The 12,533-nt window shown below is 43.0% G+C and overlaps 1 protein-coding gene across 1 annotated transcript in view; it reads right to left on the reverse strand.

The window, feature by feature from the left end:
• KCTD1 (potassium channel tetramerization domain containing 1) overlaps positions 1-12,533 on the reverse strand; it is a 186,369-nt gene that overhangs the window by 95,661 nt on the left and 78,175 nt on the right. The gene's annotated exons all lie outside the window — the stretch shown is intronic.

Below are 12,533 nucleotides of genomic sequence, written 5' to 3' on the forward strand. Positions count from 1 at the left end.
CCGTAATGATATTTCATCAAATATTGGAAAACACCTCTTTAGGTTAGTACCTACCTCTTTAGGTTAGTATTTACCAGGAGGAACACCCAGAAAAAAGAAGCAGATATAAACCTCCCCCTCTCCCAATGCCCGCCACCACGGCCAAGTTGCTTAATTTTTAAACCCCAACAATACACAGTTACAGTTGAGTTCATAGCGGAGGTTTAAGAAATGATCCCTTTAAAACATCCTGTGCTTCCATATACACAGTTCCAAACTAAGAGAATTTTAAAAAGCTTTCTCTTTATTCTTTCGGTAGAGAGGTAGTATTGGTTGACTTCTGCCTATCAGCCCAGCCCTCCGCTTTGATTTTGCCCTATCTTGAAGTCCGTGCAGCCCACCACTTAAAACTGACAGCTTCCCTCTTTGTCAGAAAGCTATCTTTATTGTGCAGAATGCATAGCTTCTTTATATAAAACGATCCCAGTGCTGTATGGAACATTTGTTGCAATTATTTAACTGTCAGAATTCTTTACTATAAGTGACACTAAGATGTTTACAACTTCAACAAGATGAACCATATTTTTCAATCATCATAAGTATAAAGTACCATCTATGTATGTGGGTTTCTTTGCTTCTTAGATTACTTGAAGGTAATCAAGTAAGGTAGTGACATGACTGTTTCAGAAGGAAAAAATATTTTCCCTTCCAACTGCTTTCCCCTCACTGTATAACCACCTATCCCCTTTTCAGGGTCACACTTTATGAAAGGTTACACTCTCCAGAAACATATTCAGCTCTGTCTCCTCTTAACTTCCAGTCTTCTGAGTATCATCTGCTATGTAATTGATGTAGTTGCATTTTAGCTACCTGGTTCCTCTACTAAAGCCATCTCCCTTTGTGGTTGAGGCTGGTTCCTAGGACCTGCCCAGCACTCCAGTCATTGACCTTGAAGGAGTGAATGAACAGGCTCCGTGTTTAGGGAAATCCTGTGTTTAGCAAGTAACATTGTTTTTTGTGAAAAGCGTGAAATAACATGGATCTGAATTTCCATATTGAAAATCAGGATGAAAGGTAACTATAAGGCAACATTATTGTTTACAAGTTAGAAAGGATGTAATGACTGTTTTGGCTTAATATTGCCTTACCAGGAATTCCCTCGGTAGTAGAACACACTTGTAGGAAATTATTGCAGAAGTGAGTGAGAAGTCAGGGAATGGAGGTAGGTATCTATGTGTTAAGAGATTGGGGAGGATTTAAACTGATAAATGCAAGGAATTGTATGGGCTCCTGGGGGCAGAGGCCAGGACCACTTTTGGTTCATCACTTGTTTTCAGTTTATCACTTGGAAATCAGGCTTTCTTCATTTGATTATGAAAAACTTCCTAAAGTATTATGGAGGTCACGTATGAATTCAGATTGAAGCTATTTTGACATATCTTTGTTTCTGACTTTCACTGCCCAATTCTATTGAATTCAATTGAAGACCATCTTTTTTCTGAGCTCAGATGAAAACAGAACCCATACAATCTAACTCTACAACGTGGAAGAAAAGAAAACTCCAGAAGAGCCCAAACTATGCCTTACTGATTACTGCAGGTCTGATTCATTTCCAGTACAGTTTCATAGCATATTTTAGCAGAGTGGTTGGTACATGGTAGACAATGAATATGCAAATAGGTGGGTGTGGAAAGAGAACTAACCTCCATGAAAAGTTATGTAACAGGTTAAAAGCTTCGTCTTTGAAACCAGGCTGCCTGAATTTGACTGCTAGCTTGGCTTTACCAGCTGATCCCCGATCAAGTCTCAGTTCTCTCATTTTATTATCTGGATGATGATAATAATAATAGCTCCTATTGGGATTGTTGTAAGAACTAAATGGATCAGTATTAGTAAAGGGTGTAATACAATGCCTGGAACATTCCTAAACATTCAGCTGTCAGCTGTTACTTTTTTAAGGCTTGATTATAAACAAGAAAACCGAGGCCAGGAGGTCAGGCCACTCACCCACGTCTCCAAGACCTCGTAGGGCGGGAAAGCGTAGTTCCGTAGCCCATGCCTGAGCCTCTTGACCACATTCGGCTTCTAGGAACCAATCAATGGGAAAAAAAAACCCTGCAAGGGAGCAATTTCCTTAAAATATATCAGTGTGTCGTTTGATTTGGGAATCTTCGGAAGCCAGAACAGTCCTTGGAGGGTGAGCACTATGGGTATGGCTGAAGAAACAGCGTCACCTTGGTCACCTGGCACCTAAAACACTGTTCTATTTTCTTGGAATATTGGAAGTAAGAACCAATTAGTGTCTAGAAGAATGACAGTAAAAGAGTTAGAGGCAAAGGAATGCCCACAAACTGAACCAGACTCGAATGGAGTGTTTTTCACTGAAATCCCAGGCTATTCTGCCCAAGTCTCCTGGGAGCAGTGAGGGTGTTACCTGTTTTTATCTTTGATGTTTTGTCAGAAACAGTTCAGCTTGAACTTAACACAAGGATTGACACAAGTGGAATTTTCAGTTTCTGATTGCTACTTGGTAACTGTAATTCTTAATCTTTTCACCTACCAGTCTCCTAGGTGTTTTTAAAGCAAGTAATGAATTAGGAGAATGTAGTTTTCCACAAGTCAGTGGTGTTTTTATGGAGCCTAAAAATGTGTTATCTGTTATAATCTTCTGATAATGAAACTTTACTTGGTTAGTAAAGAAGTCAAATGGGAAAGTTGTCAAGGGTGAATCAAACAAAATTAATAATGATAGTAGTTTATCTTCTAGTCATATATCTTTAAAAGATATATGGGATTGAAGTAGATGTTAGTCTCATTAAATGATGTTTATTGCAATGTCACTGCAATACTAATTACGGTAGAAAAGGAGATAAAGATACGTGTTAATGCCATGTAGCAAATATGTATATTTTAAATACTGGAGAAGCTATTTACATGTGGCTCAGAGGTCAGGAATGTTCCTGGAACTATCTGCTATATATTTTTCTTAAAAAATAGCCTATGCATTTAGTAAAAGCTAAATAAAACACACAAAAATGAAAAAAAAACCCCTGCAATTTATACCCTAAAATTAGTATGAAAATGTTATTCTCATATTTTTTATTGTTGATACCAATTAAGATAGCCTTTTAAGAAAGCCAGGAAAATGTTCATATTCTAACACCCAGTAACTGCTCCTGGCAATTCATCTTCTTGAGAGTGTCTAATTTGATTTGTTTTCTGGCAAAGTTTGGCTTATTGCATCTAGATAGATTGGACAGAGGAGTTTTGAAGTGCATGTCACAAACTGTGCTCCAGAACTGTGTTTCACAGTGTCTCAGAGACCTTCCTTGTCTACAAAAGTTTAGAGAGTAAGTGCTTGTTGAATGAAGGAAGGAATTCAATTAGGGTGAATCATGTTTGTGGCAATGTCAGGCATCCTCTGATGGCTATCAGTATTGATGGTGAAGATGAAGGATATAAGTTCAAAGGGCAAGGCAAGAAAGTTTGGAAGCTCCTATTTTAATGTCTTCATCACTTTGAGAAAGTTTGAGGGCCAGAGTCTGAAGCTCTAGATAGCAGGATTTGGTATCTGGGTGTATGGGCGATTCACAGGGTGTGCTGAGGAGTGGGTATGTACCTGCCCTGTGGCTATGTTTCTAAATGAACTAAAAAGGAAAAAAAAAATCCCCTTTTAAATACCCAGAAGCACTAACCCACATTTTGAACTAATTGACTTAGTTTTTCTTAGGAAGGCTTAATTTAACTGTTAGAGACACATGGGTTTATCTGAATATTTAAAGAAGCCCTGGGATGTGTTTGTTCTATTTCTTTAATTTGATGCTGGAGATCCAGGCTTTGCACCTGGTGGAAGAGGACCTAAACCCTCTGTTTTGGGGTCCAAGTGTGCAGAGCCAGGGCACAGCCAATACCAGTACAGTACTCATAATTCTTCAGGCTTACTCTCCCCACAGTCTGTGCTTTGACTAGGGTACCCCAGGGGTCACAGGTTGTCATTACTCCGAATAAAAACAGCCTCCCCTGACAGTGACTGTATCTGTTTTCCTGTCTTTTCTCTCATTGTGGCTCATTCTCTTACATAGAAAAAGCAAAGAAAAACTGTGATTTTCATTCTCTCCTGTTTACAAAAGTAGTTGGTCTTCACTGGAGAAGGTTCAGAAAGCACAGAAGTCTGGAAAAATATATATGCCCCATATTTCTTTCTTGTTCACGTTGAGTGAATGTTTGCCGTGGGCCTGGTCTTTTACACTGACACTCTCAAGTTCTCATGAGTATATGTGAGGATTGCTCCTATTTTCCAGATGAGTAGAAACCCTGGGCGCTTAAATAACTTGCCCAACACCACACAGCCACTGGGGGTGGGACTCCAGAGCACACACATTTTCTTTTCTTTTTTTTTGACAGAGTATATACATTTTTATTTTAATGCTGCATAAACATGTAATTTTAGAACCATGCAAGATCCACCTCTAATTCGCATTCAGCCATGGTTAATGCTACTAATACAAATACCTGCAGAGACAATAAATGAATCATTTATTGGGTTGGCCACACACACATTTTCTTAACACTTCACCAGACCAGGTGCTTCAGCTCTGTTTCCACTGCCCAGAAAAAAACTCTTTATTTACATTGGAGTGCATTTTTATGAATACAGTCCCACACGCTTTACTGTTTAAGTACTACATATTACAAAATTCCTAAGTCAAAATATCTAATCAGTGGATATTTGGGCAAACCCTGCCAAGCACATGCAAAGAGGCAGGAAGCCCAGAGAATTCTCTCCAGGAACATGCCTGGCCTGACTCCAGGGAGGGGCGAACCTCTGGCAGGTTCACGTGGTCAAGAGTTTTCCTTCTGCCTTTCTCGTCGTCATTTCCATCGGCCACAGAAAAGCACACTAACCTAGTCTCCGTCCAGCTCTAGGAAGTGGAGTGGAACTGTCAGAGTTTGAGGGCGAACCTCACTTCACATCTCTTTTGCTGTCCGTATGGAAAGCCCTATAGAATACAGCTTTCAATGGATGATCCCCAAAATGCCAGGGAAGTGTTTACTCTGGCTCATGTCCCCAGTTCCGTGGTGTTTTGGTCATTGAAAGCCTTTTTTGTGCCTCAGCCCCACACTTTAGTGGCTCACATACTTTCTAAATTCAGTGTTAACTTAGCTTTCCTGGAACTACTGGCTTTTGAGACTGAAAGCCTGAGGCAGTTCGTGGACCTTACAGTGCATGGAATCAACCAGAACCACCCAGGGAACTTCTTTTAACACGCAGATTCTTGGGTGCCAGCTCCAGAGATTCTGATTCAGTAGGTCTAGGGCACAGTCCAAAAATGAACATTTTTAACACACGGCTCAGACAATTTAATACTCATTTAACCACACTTTAAGAAACACTGCCTCAAAAGCTAATATAATTTAGCAATAAAATAATTTCCTCTGCAGCAGTGATTACTAAATCATTTTGAATCCATTTGAAAATGGAACATTATGAAACCTCTTCCTCAAAAGATGCATATGCTCAGTTTTGCCTGTAATTTGAGGGGGATTGGGATCAACCTGCCTTCTTGAAATACTGTTATCTCATCCCCAACACCATTTTAATGCTTTGCCTTCCTGGCCAAGAAGTTGTCATGGCTCCTGTCTTTAGTTTCAAGTCCAAACTCCTTGTCTCTGGTCTACAGTCTAATTTCCCGACATTCTTCCTTGCTCTCCCTAACAGGAGTCCAGCCTTCTGTGGGAGCGGGCTCCAGAGAGAACCGTGCTGCAAGGGGAGGAGGCACGGCTGGGCGTCTCCACGACACTGACCCTCAAACTTGAGTATGCACCTGAATTCCCTGGAGGGTTTGTCAAACAGAGAGTGCTGGGCCACCCCCACGAGGCTGCTGCAGCAGGTTCAGGTTGGGTCCGAGAATGTGCAAACTCTCAGGTGACATTGATGCTGCTGGTTCCTCGACCCTGACTCTGAGAACCGCCGGTCTAGGAGAAAGAGAAGCATACCCAAAGGAAGAAGCACCACAGGAAAGGAGGAAAGGTGGGGCTAGGGGTTGAGGGCCCAGTGAGCCCTGCTGAGTCAATTCCGCGGGGCCAGGGAAGGGAACCTTTCCTGTGACTCCATGGCGGAGCCTGAGATGGGAGGAGCTGTGAGGAGGCTTGATCCAGCCCTAACTACATACAGGCTGCCTTTCTGACTGGGAAAGTCTTCCTCTCTGCCCCTCTAACTGAAGAAATTTGTCTTGATTCTGTAAGCCCCACCTCCAGGTCCTACTTCTCCATGAAGACTCCTCCCACCATTGCAGCCCGAAGCTAATTAAATGGCAGTGCTTTTTGGCTATGGTTGTTAGTGGCAAGTTCTCCAGTTGCATTTGACTTTTCTTCCTTCCACTCTCACCCCGCGGGGGTTCCTTCTCGTCAGCAGGTATCACACTGCACAGTGACTCCCAAGGTTGGTCATACCTCACAATCACCAGGAACATTTTCCTAATGAAAAAAAGTATCAATGCCAGATCCCTGTCCCCACCCCCTCCACCCACTCATTAACATAAAAGCACCCGCAGCCAGGTTCCCAAGCCCCTGAGAGCCACGTGAGTACTCTCTGGTTTTCTACCTTCAAATTACTTTAAAAAAATTCTTCTACAGGCCTCTCCTAGACGGCAATGGCTCTTGCCATTGAATGAATGTTAGAATCACCTAGAAAACTTGCAAAAATGACTGATTCCTACATCCTTTCCTTAGAGAATCTGCTCAAATGGGTCTGGGAAGTGGCCTGGGCATGGGGATTTCCCAAAGCTCTCCAGGTGATTTCAATGTGCAGCTCAGAGTAAGACCCACTAGCCTAGACCTGGGAGACCCATTCCAATACCTCTTTTCAGGGGTCCTTTATATAAAGCTTTGGGGTTCCTGGGGGGTCTGTAGGTGGTCTGTAAACCCGCAGAAATTGTAGGCAAAATGTTCTGACTATGTACATGTGTGTATTTTCCTAGAAGGAGGATTCATAGCTTTCAGCAGAATCTAAAGGGGTCTATGACTCAAAATAGTTTAAGAAACATACATATGGATCCGAAGAAACACGTACATGCATCCTCTATTGCTAGAAGGATAAATTGGTACAGTCTTTTTAGAGCACAATTTGGCAGTAGCTATCAGCATGCAAAATGCACATCCATTTCAACCTGGCAATTCACTTCTACTGGAATCTAGTCTCTAAACACAGAAAAATAGACAAGAATGTTCTTGAAGCATTGTTTGTAATAAAGCATTATTGGATACAATCTAACTCTATAGGTGGATGGTGAATAAATAAATTATGTCTCATCTATTCAACAGAATAGTAGCTGTAGATACAAAGAATAATGTAGGTTTGTGCATGCTGAGTGAAATAATCCCTGAGGCATTGTATTAAATGAGTAAAGAATTTGAACGTAAAGTATGAGTTCATTTGTTGAAAAAAATCCTGACCTTGGTTTTCAGTGAGGTTCCACTTCCATTATACTCCCCCTGCATCTCTGTAGTTGAATTGACCTTGCTTACACCCAAGAAATTCTAAGCACATCTTCGCCATCTGCACAGGTCCAGCTCCCAAATCTCAGATTCAGGGAGAGTCACAACTTATGCTCTATGCAAGACTGAAACCTGGACAACATCCCTTCCTGCTCCTCCTCCTCCTCCATCCTTCTTACCTTAGATTTCCACGGAAGCACCAAGCCCTATCAGTTCTAACTCACGACTTGCTTTAAATCCATCTACGGTGTCTTTATCCAAGTGTGAATTGTCTTTTCCTCTGTATTGGTCGGCGCAGGCTGCCATGACAAACTACCATAGACTGGGTGAATTAACAGAAATTTATTTTCTCACAGTGTTGGAAGCTTTAAGTCAATGATCAAGATGCCATCAGGGTTGGTTTCTGGTGAGACTTTTCTTTCTGAGTTTTAGGCAGCTGCCTTCTCTCTATGTTCCCATATGGCCTCTACCCTCTGTGTGTGTGTGTGTGTGTGTGTGTGTGTGTGTGTGTGTAGGGAGAGATACATCTTTGGTCTCTTTCTCTTCTTATAAGGATACCAGTCCCCTTTGATTGGGGTCCCACCCTTATGACCTCAATGAACCTAATCATGTCCTTAAAGAACCTCTCTCCAAATAAAGCCAAGTTGGGAGTTAGAGCTTCAGTATATGAATGTTTTTTTTCAGGGGACACAGTTCAGTTTATAACACCCTCCACACCTGCTCCTTATTCCTTATTTTCTGTCTCTGCAGTGCACTCAAGTCAGGAACCTAGTAGTCACTTTCGCTGGTTCCCCATGTCCAAGTCAAACCTGTCCCATTTGACTCCTGGTCTGCAGACCCAGTGGCATCACCCTAATTCAGGCCACCTCCTCATCCTGTGACTCGGGTGGAGAACATGGTGGTGGACGCCGAGGCTGAGGGAGTACCACCCACAATGGAGGGATCAGCTCCGTATGTGCCTAGGCTGTGATTAGTTTATCCTTGGGTGTCCATGGGTTTCCTCTGTATCCTTGAACTTGTGTGTCTAGTCACTGAAAAACCAACAAGCCCAACTAAAACATGCTCTCTGCTTGATCCTTTAGTGACACTCATTATCCCCAACACCCACCCTACCCTCCAGCTAATAGAAGTAATTGCTTTTCCTTGATACCATTCATCTCTCATCTTGCATACTTTGGCTCATACGACCTTGGCCTGACAACCTCTTGATCCCCTCTCTCAATCGCTGAACTCCCAGAGATACTTTTGGAATGACCACACGTTACCTCCTTTTGGAAGCCTTCCCTGACTTCAGCAGGTGTGGAGCTCCTTTCCTGTACAGGAAGAGCAGAGTGTAGTTGTTGGGCTCTGTACCAAACAACTCGGGTTCAAATTCTGGCTCTCCTGATTGCATGATGTGGGATCAAAATTCTTTACCTCTCTCTGTCTGTGACTTGTACATGGGGGGTTGTCGCAAGGATTAAATGAGTTAATAGGGGAAAAAGTGCTTAGGACAGTGCCCGATACACTATTTAAGTGCTTAATAAATGTTAGCAATTATCACCATCCTGTGCAGTACCCATGACACTGTCCACGGGACTACGAGCCTTCTGAGGCATCTTGTCTGACTCCCTCTGGCCATTCTCCCTTGTGCTTCCTGGCATTCTGTACAGACTCATGTTTTGGCAGTTGCATGTTGTTATCATGGCTATTCTCTCCTTAACCAGACTCCTTGGACTTCATTAAAAAACAGAAACTTAATTTTTTTCTCTTTCTCTCTTTCCTCTTCTTTTGTATTCACTTTGTATTCCAGCACAGTTGCTGGAACATAGAAGATATTCAACAGATGTCAGTTGCATGTATTGTAATTGTGAATTCACTAGCCCATGACATCCATTAAGTGGTGACTTCCTTGTATCCATCTTATTCTTTGTATAGAGAAGGGCAGTGAGGTGACAAGTTAGACTGAGAATGAACTCAGAGCCGGAGAGCCTCGTTTAAACATGGCTGTCTCACTTCCTAGCTGTGTAACCTTGATAAAGTCACTCTTCCAGTCTCATTCCAATGACCTTGACCCACGCCTCCATCCTGGGCTTTAGCTTACTCCCTGTGCCTTTTTCTGGACCATCGACGCCCACTCACCTCTTGGGCCTTTGTCCATGCAGCTGCCTTGTGCTTAGGATTCCTTTCCCTCTTACGTACTCGACACCTTCCTATTGACCTGTCAGGACCCAGCTCACATATCTCAGAGGCTTTCATGAAGCTTCCCTGCTCTTTGCCCTCTGCTAATACTTCTAAATTATTTTATTATAATATTCCCACAGAGAGGCTCCAGTGTGCCTGTGGTTTTTATTTTTTTCTTTTTTGAATCGTTTTATAGGGTCATCGAATACGCACTCTCTGTTCAAAACAAGGCAAAGGGAAACATCCCAAAACATCAAGAAGAAAAAGATAGTTGCGATTGTATCCTAAAATGATATGATAATATAAGTCAGGGCTTCTCGGAGTTAGAACAACTTTTCTTTAGAGAGTAGCTATTTTGGGAGTAGATGAGAGGAGAGGAGGTGAAGAATTCATTAGCACTGGTAAGGTCCTTTGAAGATGAAGGCTGCCAGGTGATGCAAGTGGAAAGTATCGGATTACCATGTAATTAGGGACCAGGTCTGTTCCAGATCTTCTCCATCTCTGGCAGAGTGTCCCTTTATTTTTGCAAACAATTGAATTCTTTCATTCATAACCTTTCCCTTCATATGAATGTGGTTCTGAGGGGAACCATCAAAGGACTTAGAAACCATCCGCTGAATCATGTGGCCTTTATATATTATGTTAGGGAAACTAAATCTTTGTCTTCCTTTCTGTTTTGAAAATGGGAGGAAGTGATTCTCTCTGAAAATGAAGCCAGCCTTCCCAGATGTACTCCGGACCTGACAGAGACAGAGAAAGCTCAGTAAGACTGCCCGAAGGTGCATTAAAGAGTTTTTGTGCCCACCTGCAAGAAATAAATCTGCATTTTTTTTCTCAGGGACTTTCATTTTGTGGGCATTGGTTTGACTCTTCTAGGCCCCAACTTACTTTTTCTGAATAAAATTAGACTCTTTTTTTGCTGCTTGGTGCTTGTGAGGGGGTGCGTGTTCTTTGCTTCCAGAACTTCTTTCCTGTGGGATGCTGAAGTGTTAGTGCCAATTTTTTTTTTTAATGGAGATGTTAGAGTCAGGGTTGATACGAAGGATTAACTCAGCAGCGGCTGCTCAGCTCTCTGAAATCATTAGATGAAAGGCAAAAAAATAGATCTTCACTAAGTGTACATATCATTGCTCTTTTGTTGTTATTATTATGGGAATTTGCTGTTCAGAGAGTATTTCATTCCTGAGTAATTTTCTGTCTGGATTTATGACATCTTAAGTTTTACTGAGGGAAGATATGTTTCACAAGTATTCTTTACATTTCTCACCCCAGATAGCTTTTTTACCTTAGTAGAGTCTGAACCCTATGGGACACAGTCTGTCTGTTTCCTCAGTCTGTACCCCTGGCACATAGTAGGGACCAACTATCATTGGTAGAAATGAGTTGATTCTAACGGCTTGGCACTCTGAGATGTGCTCAAATAGCTGTAAATACTGCTTCTCCTTTCATTAATTCAACAGAGAACTTGGGTACATTTAACCATTTTTCTTCCTGACACTCCAGTGTTCAGTTTCATGGTTTGCCCAAGGATCCCAGAGCCGTACCTGTAGCCTGAGCAGGGAAACAGGGAAGCAGGAAACCAGATTCCGTGAGGACGGTCACGTCCGCCCAGGCCCCCACCTGTGTTTTCCCTGGCTGCCCTTCCTACCCCACCAGCTCCACACCTGCACTGCAGAGGCACCAGACCAGTTCCACCGAGCTCCTTCTGGCTGTCCTGAAACAAACTAACACAAGCTTCCCACTCTGGGTGCACTGCCAGGCTCCGAGTTGGTTAACAATTCACTGAGAAAACAGCTCTGAAATTGCTGCTGCCTACAGAGGGTGAGGGTGGGTATATATAGAGATTTCAAACTCTACAAAACTGTTTGGGAAGTCTGAATTTGTAGTTCGGGGAGGGAGCTGGTTCGTGGAGCGCCTGCATGAACATTTTGCTGAAGCAGCCTGTGTGCAGAAATGCTCAGGGGTTGGGGCTTGGAGGTTCAACTTGACTCTGCAGGTTCAGTAGTCTCATCCCAAAGTCACAGCCAACACAACCAGCATATCCCCTTGATGGCTTGAGGACCTTAGACAGTAATTTCCAAGCTCTGTTTTGGAGGCAAGATCTAGAGGGGAAGAAGTGGGGGTTGTGAGGAAGCCATCTATTCTTTTCCACCCAGGAATCTAGGCCTCCATGTCCTGAGGCTGGTTCGGGCATCAGCTTTGCCACAAAGGAGTGCTTCCCGAGATGAAAAGAACAAGGCCCCTCTGCTGTAGGAGGCTCTGTGGGAGCAAGGGAGGAAGGGGAGCGACTGTGTGAGGGTCTCCTGCAAACCTCCTCTCTCCCACTGGAGTCCAAATGCCACTCAGTCTTCCCTCGATACGAATGTGTTACTAATTCTGAAATGTTGAAACCAGGAAATTATTTACATTCACAAACCTTGGAATTGATTTGCAGGTGCAACCGGCCTTTTTCAGAGTAGTGGGTAGAATAGTTGCTATAGGTCCAAGGGAAGGCGCATCCTCTGGGGTGACGTGGGACTCAGAGGGGACTGCTGTTGTTCCACAGCACAGGTGGCAACACATGGCCCCCCACCCAGAATCCGGCCCTCTGCCTGGTTTTATCCGGCCCAGCACCTTGTTTCTACCCGGCAGCAGCACCAAGCTCTCACTTCACTGTTAAGGAGCAGGTACATTCATACAGTCCTAAAACTACATTCGGCCCTTTGAAAGGCAACCATGAGGCTGATGTGGCTCCCGGTGAAAATGAGTTTGACACCCCTGTTCTAGAGACACAGGTCACCATAGCAAACAGGAATTAAATATGCACCTTGAAGAGGATGGATTTTTTTCTAATCTATGCTAGAAAAAGTAGTTCTCTCTCTGTCTCTCTCTCTCTCTGAACCAATTAGAAGATA

The sequence above is a fragment of the Sturnira hondurensis genome, unplaced genomic scaffold (assembly GCF_014824575.4).
Source record: "Sturnira hondurensis isolate 20B ecotype Veracruz unplaced genomic scaffold, ASM1482457v3 Scaffold0001872, whole genome shotgun sequence".
Classification (NCBI taxonomy): Eukaryota; Metazoa; Chordata; class Mammalia; order Chiroptera; family Phyllostomidae; genus Sturnira; species Sturnira hondurensis.